The 15,216-nt window shown below is 38.5% G+C and overlaps 1 long non-coding RNA gene across 1 annotated transcript; it reads right to left on the bottom strand.

The window, feature by feature from the left end:
- Nucleotides 1-3,162: 3,162 nt before the first annotated feature.
- LOC147450952 (uncharacterized) lies at nt 3,163-6,830 on the bottom strand. The gene is made up of 3 exons (XR_015189310.1): nt 6,717-6,830; nt 5,955-6,102; nt 3,163-3,643 (listed from the first exon to the last, which is right to left on the bottom strand). It is a non-coding gene; the product is annotated as an uncharacterized LOC147450952 (long non-coding RNA).
- Nucleotides 6,831-15,216: the final 8,386 nt, after the last annotated feature.

Genomic DNA, 15,216 nt, shown 5'->3' with positions numbered 1-15,216 from the left:
GAGTTTTAGAATTGGTTTCAATGAGAGGAACGCAATTGGATTCAATATCTCTGCTCCACTCTCTAACTTGCTTCTATCCTTGTACGTATGTATGGATGTATGTATACATATATATATCTATATGTACACATAGTACATACACACACACATATATATATGCTTGAAGCAAAGATTTGTCACATAGGTCTTGAGACATCATGATATGTTCCAATTATGTCTATATGTACACATAGCGTGCGCGCACACACAAACATACACACACACACACACACACACACACACACACACACACACACACACACACACATATATGCTTGAAGGAAAAATTTGTCACATTTGTCATAGAGAGGCATCTTGCTATTGTTCCAATACAGTAACTATGACATTCAAAGTTTTTATGCTCCCCTCGTCCCCCCGCCCCCCAAAACCCTCTAGTTGAAGTGACTATCCTTGGTGGACATTTAAAAAGGAGAAGCGAACTCCTTTTTCTCATTTTTTTGAAAAGAAAAATATAGATGGCTATGATTGGTCTCTCTCCCTCTCTCTCTCTCTCTCTCTCTCTCTCTCTCTCTCCCATCAAATAGATCTTTGAGATCTCATAGGATGTTCCTACAATATTTGAAATTCTCCTTTTATCAAGACGTACGTGTGTGTATGTGTGTGTGTGTGTGTGTGTGAGAGAGAGAGAGAGAGAGAGAGAGAGAGAGAGAGAGAGAGAGAGAGAAGATAAAACAAAAATAACTTTATTCTTACCCATGTTGAGAGATATATCTTTTGGGATTGTTTTGATGGCGTTAAAAATTTTCTTCTTGTTTATCTTCTCTCTCTCTCTCTCTCTCTCTCTCTCTCTCTCTCTCTCTCCTCCTCCCCTTAGATATTCACTTTTGTTGAAGGCTTGTCTTGTAACTTTTAAAGTCACTTTAGATTGTTCCTACATGCGAGCATTTTGTTCTGTCTTACTCTCTCCTCTTGCATCATTTGTTGGACTTTGCATTTCAACACATTAAATACTGCACGTAACAATTGTCCTCCCCCCCCCCCCCCCCCCCCCCCCCCTCTCTCTCTCTTCTTCACTCGTGCGCGCCTGCATTGATTTTAGATTGGCACCCTTGCCTGCCAAAATTGAAGGAATTTATAGAATTTTTAGCATGGCTCACATGTTAACTCTTAAAACTAAAAAGAACAAAATATCCACGAATTGGTAAAAGGTCCATCTGGAAAATCTCTCTACCCATTTAGGGTGTTCTCTCTCGTTGATTTTAGATTGGCACCCTTGCCTCCTAAAATTTAAGCAGACCAGCGTTAAATCGTCAAAGAAGCAGGAATTGACGACACAAATGATCAGTGGAGACCTCTCAGCTATGGAGAAGGAGATATATTTGCACCTGCTGGCTAGTTTTCCTGATTTGTTCATTACTTCATATGAAGAGATCAGAGGGTTCAAGGGCAAAGAGATGCATATAGAGTTGAAAGAAGGTGCTAAGCCAGTGCGGCAAAGGCTAAGAAGGATGGGTCAAGAGCAGATGGAAGCCTTGTGAGAAGAGGTGGACAAGTTATTGAAGGCAGGGTTCATAGTTCCTGTGGAGACCACAGAATGGGTGAGTCCAGTAGTAGTCAATCCAAAGAAGGATGGGAAGTGGAGGATTTGTGTAGATTTTAAGCCCTTAAATGCATCCACTAAGAAGAACCCATATCCTCTTCCATTTATTGATCTGATCTTGGATTCAGTGGCAGGTTATGAGAGGTACAGTGTGTGTGATGGTTTTTCAGGCTATTTTCAATTGAAGATTGCTCTTAAAAACCGCACAAAGACAACTTTTATTACGCCATGGGGCTGCTATTGCTACACAGTATTGCCATTTGGGTGGACAAATGGACCATCTTTCTATCAAGAGAGAGCAAATTGGGTATTGAAACCATTCATTGGTAGTTTTGTTAAAGCTTTTATGGACGACTTTTGTGTCTATAGCAGTGGGGTTGAACATCATGAGAAGCTGCAGATGGTATTGGCTAGATATGATGAATGTGGAGGACAACTAAATCCCAAGAAATGTCATCTAGCACAGCCAAGGGTGAAGTTATTGGGCCATATGGTGTCAGAAAATGGCATTGAGGCTGATCCGGATAAGGTTAAGTCTATTATTCTTCTTCCATCACCTACGAGTACGAAGCAATTGGCAACCTTTATACACAAAGTGAAGTACATGGCACGGTTTATTCCATTGTCTTCGCAGCTTCTTTATCCATTACAGCAAGTGGCAAAGCATGATCCATTGCAATGGGATGACAAGTGTGAAGAAGTGTTTCAAGAGGTGAAAGAGGTGTTAGGGGGGTTGTCAGCCATGCAGGCTCCTGATTGGGAGCAAGTGTTTTATGTAAATCCATCAGTAGAGGATGATGCCATTGGAGCCATGCTATTGCAAAAGGGGAAGGGCAGCCATTACATGAGGCCAGTGTATTGTGCAAGCCGAGTGAAGTTGGTAGCAGAGATAAAGTTCTCGGAAGTAGAGCTAGTGATGGCCAGTGTAATTTTCTTTGAGAAGCAAACGACACAATGCTCACCAAATCAGTTGTGCATACCAGTGGAAAAGTTTCTTCTACTACTATGTGGTGTAATGTTGGCATGTTGGTTCATGGATGGTACATGCATCCTAAGTGCCAACAAATAGCAATTGATGATTTAGTTGAATGTGATGCCCCAAATGCAAGACCAAAACTACATGAGAGAAGCATGGGAGAGTTGCTATTATGACCAATGCCTTGAGTGGTAAGGATGGTGAGAGGGTATGCTAATGCATCGAAAGAATTCGTCTTTCAATGCAAACACTATAATCATAGAAGGATACCACCTCTCTATTAGTCTATTTAGAGGGCTACTACCACTCAGCAGGGTCCCATATCAATTGTGTGAGGGGGACCTCTCTAGCCTAATCGCAAATTCGCTGCCTCCTTAGAGAGAAACATAGGATGTTAAAGCAAGACATCATGCGAAGGGAGCCCATTACTTAATTCATTCCCAAGAGACCTCAAATTGACTTGATGATTCTTGAACACACACACATAGATAGAGACGGGGGGGGAACTCGCCATGACTAGGAGGAGAATGTTGGAGCTTTGCATGATCAACTAGAAGGAGATTTGTCCTTGGTCATTCCACAAGAATGTGGAGAGTAATCACACTTCATTAGTTTTTCGATCTTACACTCGAAAAGGTAGATATATTGTTGATCCAAAAGATGGATTTGTGCTTGGTTGATGTGAATGTGGAGGGCACTTAGACCTTGGGTGTTGTCATACATTGTCATCTAGAAAGTGGTTATATTGGTGGTTGGTGCACAAGTGTATCAAAGAGCTATAAAAGCTCACATGAGAATCATAGGCATTTGCCCTCATTTTCCCTCCCTATGAAGGGAAGGAGAACAATGGTTGCTTCAATTGATGCACATGTAACCGCGACAACGCACGGGCCACATACTAGTTACATTTGAAAAGGCTTGTCACTTCTTACATTCTGAAAAGGCTGTCATTTCTTACAATCTTACCCTTTACTTTTGCATTTTAGATTAGATTTTTTGTAATGTGTTTTTTGAAATGAACCAGGGAGTGACACGTGGACGCCCTCTCCTTCCTTGAAAATTTTAACCTGCATTATAAAGAGTACTAGTATGTGACCCACGCATTGCTGCGGCCAAGAAAAGCATGGCAATGGGATCTCTCTCCCTCTCTCTCTCTCTCTCTCTCTCTCTCTCCCCCCCCCCATACACACACACACACACACAATGGAAACGTAGTCCTTGGAATAACAATGCATATGCACGCCTTCTCTCTATCTTTCTATCTCTCTAGAAAAGCATGGTAATTGGATCTCTCTCTCTATCTCTCTCTCTCTCATACACATACACACACACACACACACACACACACACACACACACACACACACACACACACACACACAATCGAATAGTAGTCCTAGGAATCACAAGTAAGTCTTTAATATCTCTTTTATCACCTTCTTTCCTCCATTTCTCAATTCTTTTAAGTTGAAGACTTGTTCAATAGCTCGCTCTCTCTCTCTCTCTCTCTCTCTCTCTCTCTCTCCACATGGAGTGCTTTCGACCGATCGGTTGCGATCAACTCATCCTTCATACAACTTCTAACAAATTTGAGTTGTCCATATCTCCCCACTCATCAATCAATGACAATGTACCACATTTCTACCAACTTGCTACTATTGCACCATGCTATCAAAACCATGGCTTGCCAACATACGGGCTTCTCATGACTCTCACTTGGTTGGAGGTAGACAGGTTTTGATGTTTCGTAGTCATTTTGGTGGGCTACCAAGTTGCCAAGGAAAGTCTCTCTCTCTCTCTCTCTCTCTCTCTCTCTCACACACACACACACACACACACACACACACACACACACACACACACACACACACACACACACACACACACACACACACACACACACACACACACACACTGTAACAGTGACACGCACGCACACAGAGCGTGTACACACACATGCAAACTCTCAGGTGTACAATTTTGGCTACTACAATCTGTATGTTGTTGAAAAAGGTTGGATTTGCATATTCTACATTCTCTCTCTCTCTCTCTCTCTCTCTCTCACACACACACACACACACACACACACACACACACACACACACACACACAGATTGACAATAACTTGTCAGACACACAAATTTGACTATTGCAAGTTGTTGGGAAAGGATGGAGTTGCAATCTGAGCTACTTTATGCAATTTTTTTAATGTTGGGACTCAACATCTTAATATCGGCATTGATCCAATGGGCCATGCAAATCAACCAAAAATGCAACATGTGGAGGCCCTCTCCTTCCTCTAATTTTTTGAGGTCCATTAGAGTATAGATAATGGACTATTGAGTAATAGTAGAAAACCATTATGTACCCAAGTGCTCGAAAAAAACCTAGCTTTAGTGCAATCCCACCTACAAATTTCTTAACTATATCTTATGCACCTTGGAGGCCCCTACCATGTGACATAAGGAAAGGGCTTTTGGGGGGGCGGGGGGGGGGGGTGTGGAGACCAAGGCAAAGAAAGAGAGAGAATGGATTGGGTGCCAAGGAAAGGGGCATCTCTCTCTCTCTGTGTGTGTGTGTGTGTGTGTGTGTGTGTGTGTGTGTGTGTGACGGGCCACACACTTGTAAAATGTAATTTGAAGATTAGGACACCCACAACATTGCAAAAATAACATAGGTTTAATGTAATTCCACCTACAAATTTCAAGATTTACCTCTAATTTTTTTAAAATTTTGTTTTCAGCTGCACTCACTCAACGATACTGAATTAGAAACATAAAAAATATAACATCGCCATGCTCCAACTGAGCTATGGATGCAAAAAGAATGACAGTTAACATCACAACCTTAACTTTTAAATTGAAAGACCACCTCCAAAGTTCAAAGAAACTACAAAGTTAAGAAAACCTAAATCAAAGTTTAGAGAATCTACAAAGTGCAAAGAAGTTTAGTGCAAAAACCTTCCCATTTTATAGTAAATTTGCCTCTAATTTTTCTTGGGAAAAATCATAGTATAGATAAATGCTCGAAAAAACCTAGATCTAATGTAATCTCACCTATAGACTTAGAAAATTATCTCTATACGTACAAAGTATTAAAAAATTGAGTATAAAAGCCTTCAAATATAATAAAGTTACCCCTATAATTTCTCATACCTAAGTTTTTCATGTTTTTGGGAAAAAACATTGCGCCTCAACTCGATTTAGTGTAACCCCTCTTGCAAATTTTTATGATTTGCCTGAAAATTTCTAATGTGCCTTTAAGCGGTTGAAAAAATCTAGGCTATGTGTAATCCCACCTACAAATTTTGAGATTTACTTTTAAATTCTAATTCAACCCGAAGGAAACCACAAAGCTCACAAAAATGTAGCGTAAAAACCTTCAAAAATATCGAAGAGTTGTTGAAGCTGCCTCCCATTGTCCACCTTTGCCATCTGTTGAGGTTCGCTCCTGCCTTGGCCAAGTATGCAGCCTTTTTGCCTTGGATTCATTAGATCAAACTTTTTTTATTATGTCGATTCTCGATTCTGTAGATGTCAATTGTCAATTCTCGATTGCAAATTTCATTGATTGTTGATGTAAGACCAATGTTTATTATCCCTTCCCTCTGACTCTAGTTCCGGTGTGAGAGCCCTCTCTCTCTCTCTCTCTCTCTCTCTCTCTCTCTCTCTCTCTCTCTCTCACTCACACACACACACACACACACACACACACACACATAGAGCATAATTTGCATGGACCATTCTCTATTACTCAGCACACTCATCCACACATAAAAGTATAGAATGGTTCTATTTCTCTCTCTCTCTCTCTCACACACACACACACACACACGCACACACACACACACAGGCACATGTACACACACAATGTGTCTAAGACATCCACAACAATTATTAGACTCCCATGGATGAATTGTCGAGCTCATTGCACTTCATTAATGCAATGCAAATGTGGAAGACCTTTGCAACGCTCCAATAATACAACAAATGGCACGCCAACTCTATCTCTAATAGACACACCTGCAACAACGGGTCTCTCTCTCTCTCTCTCTCTCTCTCTCTCTCTCACACACACACACACACACACACACACACACACACACACTAACACAGATGTGTCGAGATCAAAGATCATTTACCGCATGGAAGGTTCATTGTGAAAGCGTATTAAGAGAGGTTCATTGTGTAAGCGCGTTGAGAGACGTTAATTGGGCGACACGTAGAGGGGAGTTCTTCATGGCCTTCAAAATGCAAAATAGAGCTACTCTTCAAATGGCTTTCAAAAAGAAGTAGTCAGTGGTCACCCTTGACATTAGAGGACAAAAGTGAAACTCCTTGGCCTTCCCAAGAACTGTAAATATTATAAATGTAGATAGAGTACTACTTTTTTGACTTTGAATGACTTTGAATTATCAAGCCTAAGGACAAAAGTGAAACTCCTTGGCCTTCCCAAGAACTGTAAATATTATAAATGTAGATAGAGTACTACTTTTTTGACTTTGAATTATCAAGCCTAAGTTCAAATCTTTTGACTTTACATTGCCACCAATCAATCAATCAAAAAGTCTTTTCATTTTTTAGCATTTAAGTACTTAACTCTTCACTTTTGCATTTCAAATGAAATGTTTCCAAAGGTTTTCTTTGAAATGAACCAGAGTGTGACACGTGGAAGCTCTCTCCTTCCTTCAAAATTTTAAGATGCATTATAAAGAGTACTAGCATGTGACCCGCGCGTTGCTGCGACCAAAGAAACAACGCTTCTATTCTTGTAGGGATATTTTCTCTTCCAAGTGAAACACTATCAATACTCTATTTCTACATATATATTTTGTTACATTTTTAAAAGTAATGCATTACACAACCTCTTGAAGATTTTAACAAACATAAATATATGTAAGATTATACAAAGCATTCTTTGATACCAAGCTTGGGAGTTTCTCATAGACATTGTTTTTCATAAGATGCTAGTCTTTGTTCAAAAAACATAGGAGTGCTCTACTTCTATTGTGGTAGAGAGAGAGAGAGAGAGAGAGAGAGAGAGAGAGAGAGCTCCTCCTTCTAGTGTATCTTGGTTTAGCAATGCTACCAATGTTGATTATATAGATTAGGTAAGTTAGCAAGGTATGAAGAGATGAAAGCCGTCTGGAATCAATGTAGGAATAAATCTTTTTTTGAAAATGGAGTGCGTTCTAGAATTGGCTTCAATAATAGGAACACAATTGAATTCAATGTCTCTACTCCACTCTCTTACTTACTTCTATCCTTGCGTCTTTCTTATGAGCAAGACATGGTAGAAGTGTACATCATAACTTCTTATATGGCAAGAAGACCATCTTTCCCTTAATCCACTTAGAGTTGACAAAAGTGCTACCAAGTTGAGAAGTACAAACTGGGTAAGCCAGCAAGTTTTTAAAGATGAAGGCCCATAATTGCTACAGTGTGTAATTAGGAAACTTTTCATGTCTAAGAGTAGAGTTGTGAAAATATAAGGGCTCATAGTTTCCAATGTACCAAAAAAGCTTCAAGTTTCAAAGAGATAAGATGGCCTTCTTTTAATATTAAGAATGTAATTATATCTATGATGCTCTCTAGATGCTTCTCTTGGATTTCTATCTATGTTCACAAGCATGGTAATGGTTTACGTCATCATCTAATCACAACAATACATAAGCATCTTAGTATGATAAGGTGCACACTATTTGTTCATGTACACTTTCACATCATTTGCATCTTAAAATGTGATAGAAATGAAAGCAAAGTAAGGTTGCCCAATTGTTTATTTTTATAGGAGTTTTTGTTATTATGCTAAACTGAAGGATGTGGTGTAACATTGAGGTTGTGACTAAAATCATGCATACCATTGATCTCTATCTATCTTTATCCTCTAATTACAAAACAATATTCCTCTTTGAGAGAGCAGATTATACTCAACCAGCTTGAGCCTATTTCCTTGCGCACAATCTATACTATACCAACCATTTGACTTCATTGTTGCTCTGTTAAATGTGTGATTGGACATTGAGGCAATGTAGGATAGCCTCTTTTTGTGTATACATTAGGTTCCTTTAAAATTTGAGAATATGAGTATCATACCCTACTTGAGTATACACACACACACACACACACACACACACACACACACACACACATGCATATATGTGTATTTGTGTGTGTGTGTGTGTGTGTGTATATATATATATACATGCATATATGTGTATTTGTGTGTGTGTGTGTGTGTGTGTGTGTATATATATATATATGTGTGTGTGTGTGTGTGTGTGTACACACACACACACACACACATATATATATATATACATATATATATATATACATACATATGTATACATACACATATATATACATATACATATATATATATATACACACATATATATATACGTATACATATACATATATATGTGTGTGTGTGTGTACATATATATATTCTTATATCGAAGATTTGTCACATAGGTTTTGAAACCTCTTGTTGTTGTTATAGTACAATAACTATCACATTCAAAACTTTTATGCTCCCTTCGTGTCCCCCCCCCCCAAACCCTCTCTCTCTCTCTCTCTCTCTCTCTCTCACACACACACACACACACACACACACACACACACACACACACACACACACACACACACACACACACACACACACACACACACACACACATAGTAGATAGATAGCACGTTTGCATGGAGCTGATACGGTGCATACACATATGACTTGCATCGTGGCATAGTAGTTGAAAATTGGCAATGCGGTTGAAGTGACGACCTCAAGTCAATGCATGAAAAGGATGAGCAAACTCCTTTTTCTCAATCTCTATAAAGAAAAGTATAGATGGCTATGATTGGTCACTCTCTCACTCTCTCTCTCTCTCTCTCTCTCTCTCAGGTCTTGAACTTGAGACCATCGAATAGATCTTTGAGATCTCATTGGATCGCTCCTACAACATTTTAAATTCTTCTTTTTTCAAGACGTGTGTGTGTGCGTGAGAGAGAGAGTTAGAAGATGAAACAAAAATAACTTTAATCTCACCCAAGTTGCTATATATATCTTCTGGGATTAAAAATTTTATTATTATTATTCTTCTTCTTCTCTCTCTCTCTCTCTCTCTCTCTCTCTCTCTCGTTCCTTTCCATAGATATTCAAGTGTTAAAAGACTTGTTGTGTAACTTTAGCATCTTTTTAGATTGTTCTTATAGCCTTAAACATTTTATTCTCTCTTTCTTCTCTTCTCCCTTCTGCTTGCTGCGTCATTCGTTCGACGTTAAAATATTTTTCTGTGTGTGTGTGTGTGTGTGATTTTTGATAGGCACCTTTGCCTATCAAAATTTAGAGAATTTATTGGTTTTTAAGAATTTTCCATAGTTTAACTCTGAAAAACCGAAAAGGACAAAATATCCAAGAACTGGTAAAAGGCACGTTAACTGGACAATCTCTCTCCCTATTAGGGGTGTCAATGAGAGCATTGATTTTCGTTGGGCATTTTATTTATTTTCTATGGGTGAAAAATATTAGCTACCCTTTTGAAAATACACTATTACTCTAAGAAAACCATATTATCTTGGAAATTTGACTTGGTGTGTCACTAAATATAAATTTTGTATACCACGTGCGTTCAAGGTCTATTTTTAAACTCCTTATCTGTGAATTTTTGACAAACAATCAGTCTTTACAAAAAAAATCAATTACATTTTATGGTATCTTTTTGTATGTGAAAATGTGAGAAAAAAAAATTAATAACCACTTCTGCTATACTCATGTGATAGTTGCATAAATATTAAGTGACCCCCCGAGAAATTTGAAGGGCTTGAAGGGTGTCCTTGATGAGACGGAGCCCTATGAGCTCGAAAGAAAAATCTCTCTCTCTCTCTCTCTCTCTCTCTCTCTCTCTCTCTCATTCTCTCATGGTCAATAACATGGATAATTACACCTTCATTTGCATGTATTTTCTCAAAGTGAAACTACCCCAAGTCGACACCACTCGAATTGTTTTTTTTTCAATCTCTTTAAAGAAATAAAAACTTTTTAAAAAAATATCAATATTGGTCTTGAAAAAAATCTCTTGAAAAGAAAAAATCAAATATATCTTCAAAAATTAAATTCTCATTAAATAATAAAATCTCCACTAAATTTATCTCCTTTTTGTTATGTGCATTTTCACCAACACATTATTCTTTGTACAGGAGAAAGTATTTGACTTTCTATGACTAAAGCACTTTCTACTACTAAAGAAAAAGAAATTCTTTTGATTTTACATTATGACAAAAGCTCCCTTTAATGCAAAAGAGGTTTTCTCTTAAGTGAAGAAGTGAGTGACACATGGAGGGTCTCTCCTTCCTCGAAAAATTTAAGGCGCATTATAAAGAGTACAGATAGAAGATAGATAAATAAAATGAATCCCATGTAAATTTTTGTACTTTACAAGAAACTCTTTGAAGGTATTTTAACTTTCTAGAAGAAACCTTAGTCTTGTGTTTTTAGTGCATGATGGAGACTTTCATTGTTTTTAGTGCATAAAGGAGACTTACTTTAAATGTTTATTTCACTTTCATTTCATATCGTGACATGTCTTGACTTTTTTTGCATTCTAAATTTCAAGGTTAAAAAAATATAGTTTTCCTAACCGAAGAAAATAAGGACAAACTTGAAATTCTATCAGTTTTTAGGTCAAAACTTGAAGCTTTTGCCGGTATTTACTCTAAAACTTGTTAACTTTGCCGGTTTTCTTCAAGGCATTAATCTCAAAATCTAACCATGAGTTTTACGATTTTAACCAATTAAAATACAATGTATCTCGGTTTTTTTTCTAACATTGATTCTTTTGTTTTAGAATGTTAAAGTGAAACTTCACTTGCATGATACTAGTAAATTCTATGGATACACACTCACCAGCACACACACATATATATTAATGAGTTTTTTTAATTTCACATTTCATTTCACAGTCTCACACACTGCTTAGGGGAGCAGAGTGGAGGTGATGATGATAGCACTTCCAAGAGTCTATTGATCAAAATCCTTTCGTACAAGCCCAAATTATGTTGAAGCACTCACAGCTCCACATCCTTCTAGTAGTGGTTGTTTCATCCCAAAGGTGAGATAGTTTAGAGATCCCTTTGTTGCTTACCTGGAAAGTAGCTTCCCTCCAAAAAGGATTCAAGGAACCCCTTCCAAGTTTGGAGAGCCAGAGGGACCAATGGAGAGAGGATCCCTTGAAGTATCTAAACTTCTCCCCCTATTCCAGGGTCAAGGCTGCTTTGTTACACTTTTTGTGTAAGTTCCCAAGCTTAAGGACTATCCAAAAGTGCTAAAATATTATTATACATTGTGGCCTCCTTCCAAGTGCCCCCTTTAGAGGCAAGCTCTGCTTTGTCTATCATATCCCAAGCCATGATGGCCCATTCTTTCTCTTGATCCACCATCGAGACAACTACTTTTGCTTGATTGAATGCTTGTTGAAGCCGGATGCATTCTTGCTTGGTGAAAGTAATATACTTAATAGAATCATACAACATAATATCTAGGATATTGTGCCACACAAGCACTTTTCTTCCACATCGGCTTTTATGACTAGGAGATATTGCACACACATGATCGAACATTACTTATCCTAGGCGGAAAAGCTATACACTCTATCACATAATTGACAAACATAAGAGCTCATACAAGGAAGAGACACAAAATAGACCCACAGTGCTCGTTTGGGCAATAGCAAATAGCTGCCTCTTCACCACAACTGTTAAAAGGTTCATTGAAGAGAAATGCTGACTTCAATGAGCCTTTCGAGATTCTTGGTATGGTAGTAGAGGAGCTTTCAATGAGCCCAGATGTGGATGATGTAGAGATAGAGTCAGAACCTTTTGTAAGTCAGGAGGCCACTACACCCCCCAAGGTTCAAGTGCTCAACTCACTAAAGAGGAAGGTGGATTTTTCATCCACTACCTGTGGGCCACCTACAAAAAGCGCAACACAAAAGAGGAGAGGAAAAAAGACACAATTATTGAAGAAGACCCTGTAGTCATCAATGAAAGGCCTTTTGACTTTGCAATATCTTCAAGAGCTGTTGATAAATTTCATAAGATATGTGGAATATTTAATTTTCCACCTTTAGTCTTGATGATGTTCTAGCTCATCACGGTGACTTCTTTAAGCAAGAAAGAGACGCTTTTGAGCTAGAGGTGCAAAAGGGCAGGGTCATCCTTGATAACATGGTGGTGGTTCACTTTAGAGATTGTGATCCCAAAGGACGTTCATACAAGAAATACACTCGGTTTCCACTTTCATACAGATCCTTGCGGTGCCCTATGCACAAAAAGGAGTGCAAGCTAATCCAGGAGTCCTTTGGAATTCTTTTATATTTGAATTTACTATTTGCAAGTCTTATGAAAAACCCAAAGAAAATCATGGAGGAATAATAACAAGAGGACAAGGAGAAGGACTACAATGAAGTGGACGAGATAGAGGAGGATATTAACTTTGAGGTAGAAGCAAAGGAGGTTGAACAATGCAAAATGCTCTCTATGAAAACATCAAAAATCAAGCTATCGTTGGAAGTGTCTGCATTCAATGAGAAACATGTTGAGTTTACGCTTCCTGGTGTGCCAAAATTTAGAATTGGTGATAGGACATACATTTTCCTCCATGACATTCAAAGTATATTCTGTCTAAGAGAAGACTTTGCACTAGGCACCATCTCAAAATTCCTCGAGGAGAGGAATGGCTTTGTTTCTAAAGATAGTAGTGATGATGAGGCAATGGAAACCTCCAGTAACCCATTGGAGTGCCTCAAACTCTATTTTTAGAAAGAAAAAAATTATAAGGAGATACTCCCTGATGAGGTGACTTTCAAGAAATCAGGAATAGCCTAAAGCCCTCAACCAACAATCAAGAAGTAGAGGATTGGTATAAGCACCCAACACAGGGGTCGAGCTGCTCAGCGAACCTATGGAAGGAAGAGATTTGGATCAAGACAAGAGTTTCATGATGGTAATCCCAAACCCGCCCCCCCAATGTCTCTTTCTAAAATCAAACACTTCTTTATAGCTATAATCTTGGATTTTTGAAAAGGATGACTTTCTCTATTGTCGGACCCAAGATTATCGTGGAAGGGGATGCATCTCTTTCACAATATCTTGAAAAACTCTGCGAGGCACCAATCTTGGTCTTTCACAATGGAATATTGCAAGAGGTAGTACAACAATGTTTGCCTTGAAGACTCTCTCTCGCTTCCTAGGTGAACCGATGCTGCCATAGAACGCGGACAAAGTCATTCTTGTTGATAAAGTTTTGCAAGAGAGTGTTTTGGGTAGAGTCCAAGGTATACAGGGGATGGTGTTGCATATAACTACACATACAAAGCAATGGAACTATCCTTAGGAAAAGAAGACCCAAATGAACTCTTAGATTAGGCAAACACTTGATGATACGATGCAAAGGCAATGTGTCAAAAAATATATCTAAATTTTTAACAAGTTGATACACAACTTGTGACTTGTACATGTTGTCTTAAGCACAACTTGTCACTTGTACATGTTGAAAGATTTTTACATGTTGTGTTGCAACCACATAATGTGTTAAACACTCAGAGCCTCTTGCTCCACCTATGGTTCACATATTACATTGTCTCTCTCCATTTTCTTTGGCCTTCATGAGCACTAGAGTTGTTGAAAGCCTCACAACATTTAATTTTTCTTTGTTGTAAATATTATATTACATGTGCTATTGCTCAAGACATTAAGAATTTCTTTTACTACATGTGGTGAAGGATTCTGCGATAGAATCACTGGAATAGCTCTTTCAAATTGTTTGCTCGAGAGCCACCATGCTGAGTGTGTCTAAAGTAGGCATTTCTCACCATGTAATGAGACTTTTACAAGCCCTGGGTTTCCATATTTTTGCATGAAGTATGGTAAATGGTTGAAAATGATGTGCTACAAATGAAGAAAAGTTGGTAAGTACACGAGACACTGACATAGTTGTTTCTAATCACAAGAATGGTTTTGAGAGTACCATGTAATGAGTAATCTGAGTGTCCATCCATGCTATCTTGAATGATTTCTTTAGAAGTTGGAGGTTCTCCTTGAACTTGCTGAGATCCTCTTGTGACCAATCATCTTTGTCACACATCAAAAAGAGTGTATCTATGGAATGCCATACATAATCCTTGGCATTACAAGTAGTTGTCTCTTGGTCTTTCATGGCCATATGCAGTTTTTTCCATTGCAGATACTCAATTTTGCTAATGTGGGTGGAAAGATATATCCTTCCACACTTTGTCAGCTTCACATCTTTTATGCCTAGTGGTTTAGATCAAACTTTGTGAGCCTTGACCCTGCCAATGGATGGTTTAAAAGGCATGTCCTTCTCATTGCTTGATCTTTTCTTGTCTCACTGGATTTTGACATTGCCCCCACCATATTTGACAATACTAGTTCAAGGGCCTCAAGAGCCATCTGACGCTCACTTGACTTCTTGATTTTCCAAGAAAACCTGTAGAGATGTACTAACTTCTCCACAGTTTTGCAAAGAGCATGCATTGTACAAATGTGAACATTAACCAGTGGAATTTCCAGAATTGGGTGGAAGTTAGGGTCTTCATTGTGCCAAGTAGGAGCCTTTCTCCA

Source organism: Adiantum capillus-veneris, chromosome 9 (assembly GCF_014529385.1).
Source record: "Adiantum capillus-veneris isolate H3 chromosome 9, ASM1452938v2, whole genome shotgun sequence".
Taxonomy (NCBI): Eukaryota; Viridiplantae; Streptophyta; class Polypodiopsida; order Polypodiales; family Pteridaceae; genus Adiantum; species Adiantum capillus-veneris.
Note: the sequence above shows the minus strand (reverse complement) of the source record. Positions and strands in the feature narration are given on the sequence as shown.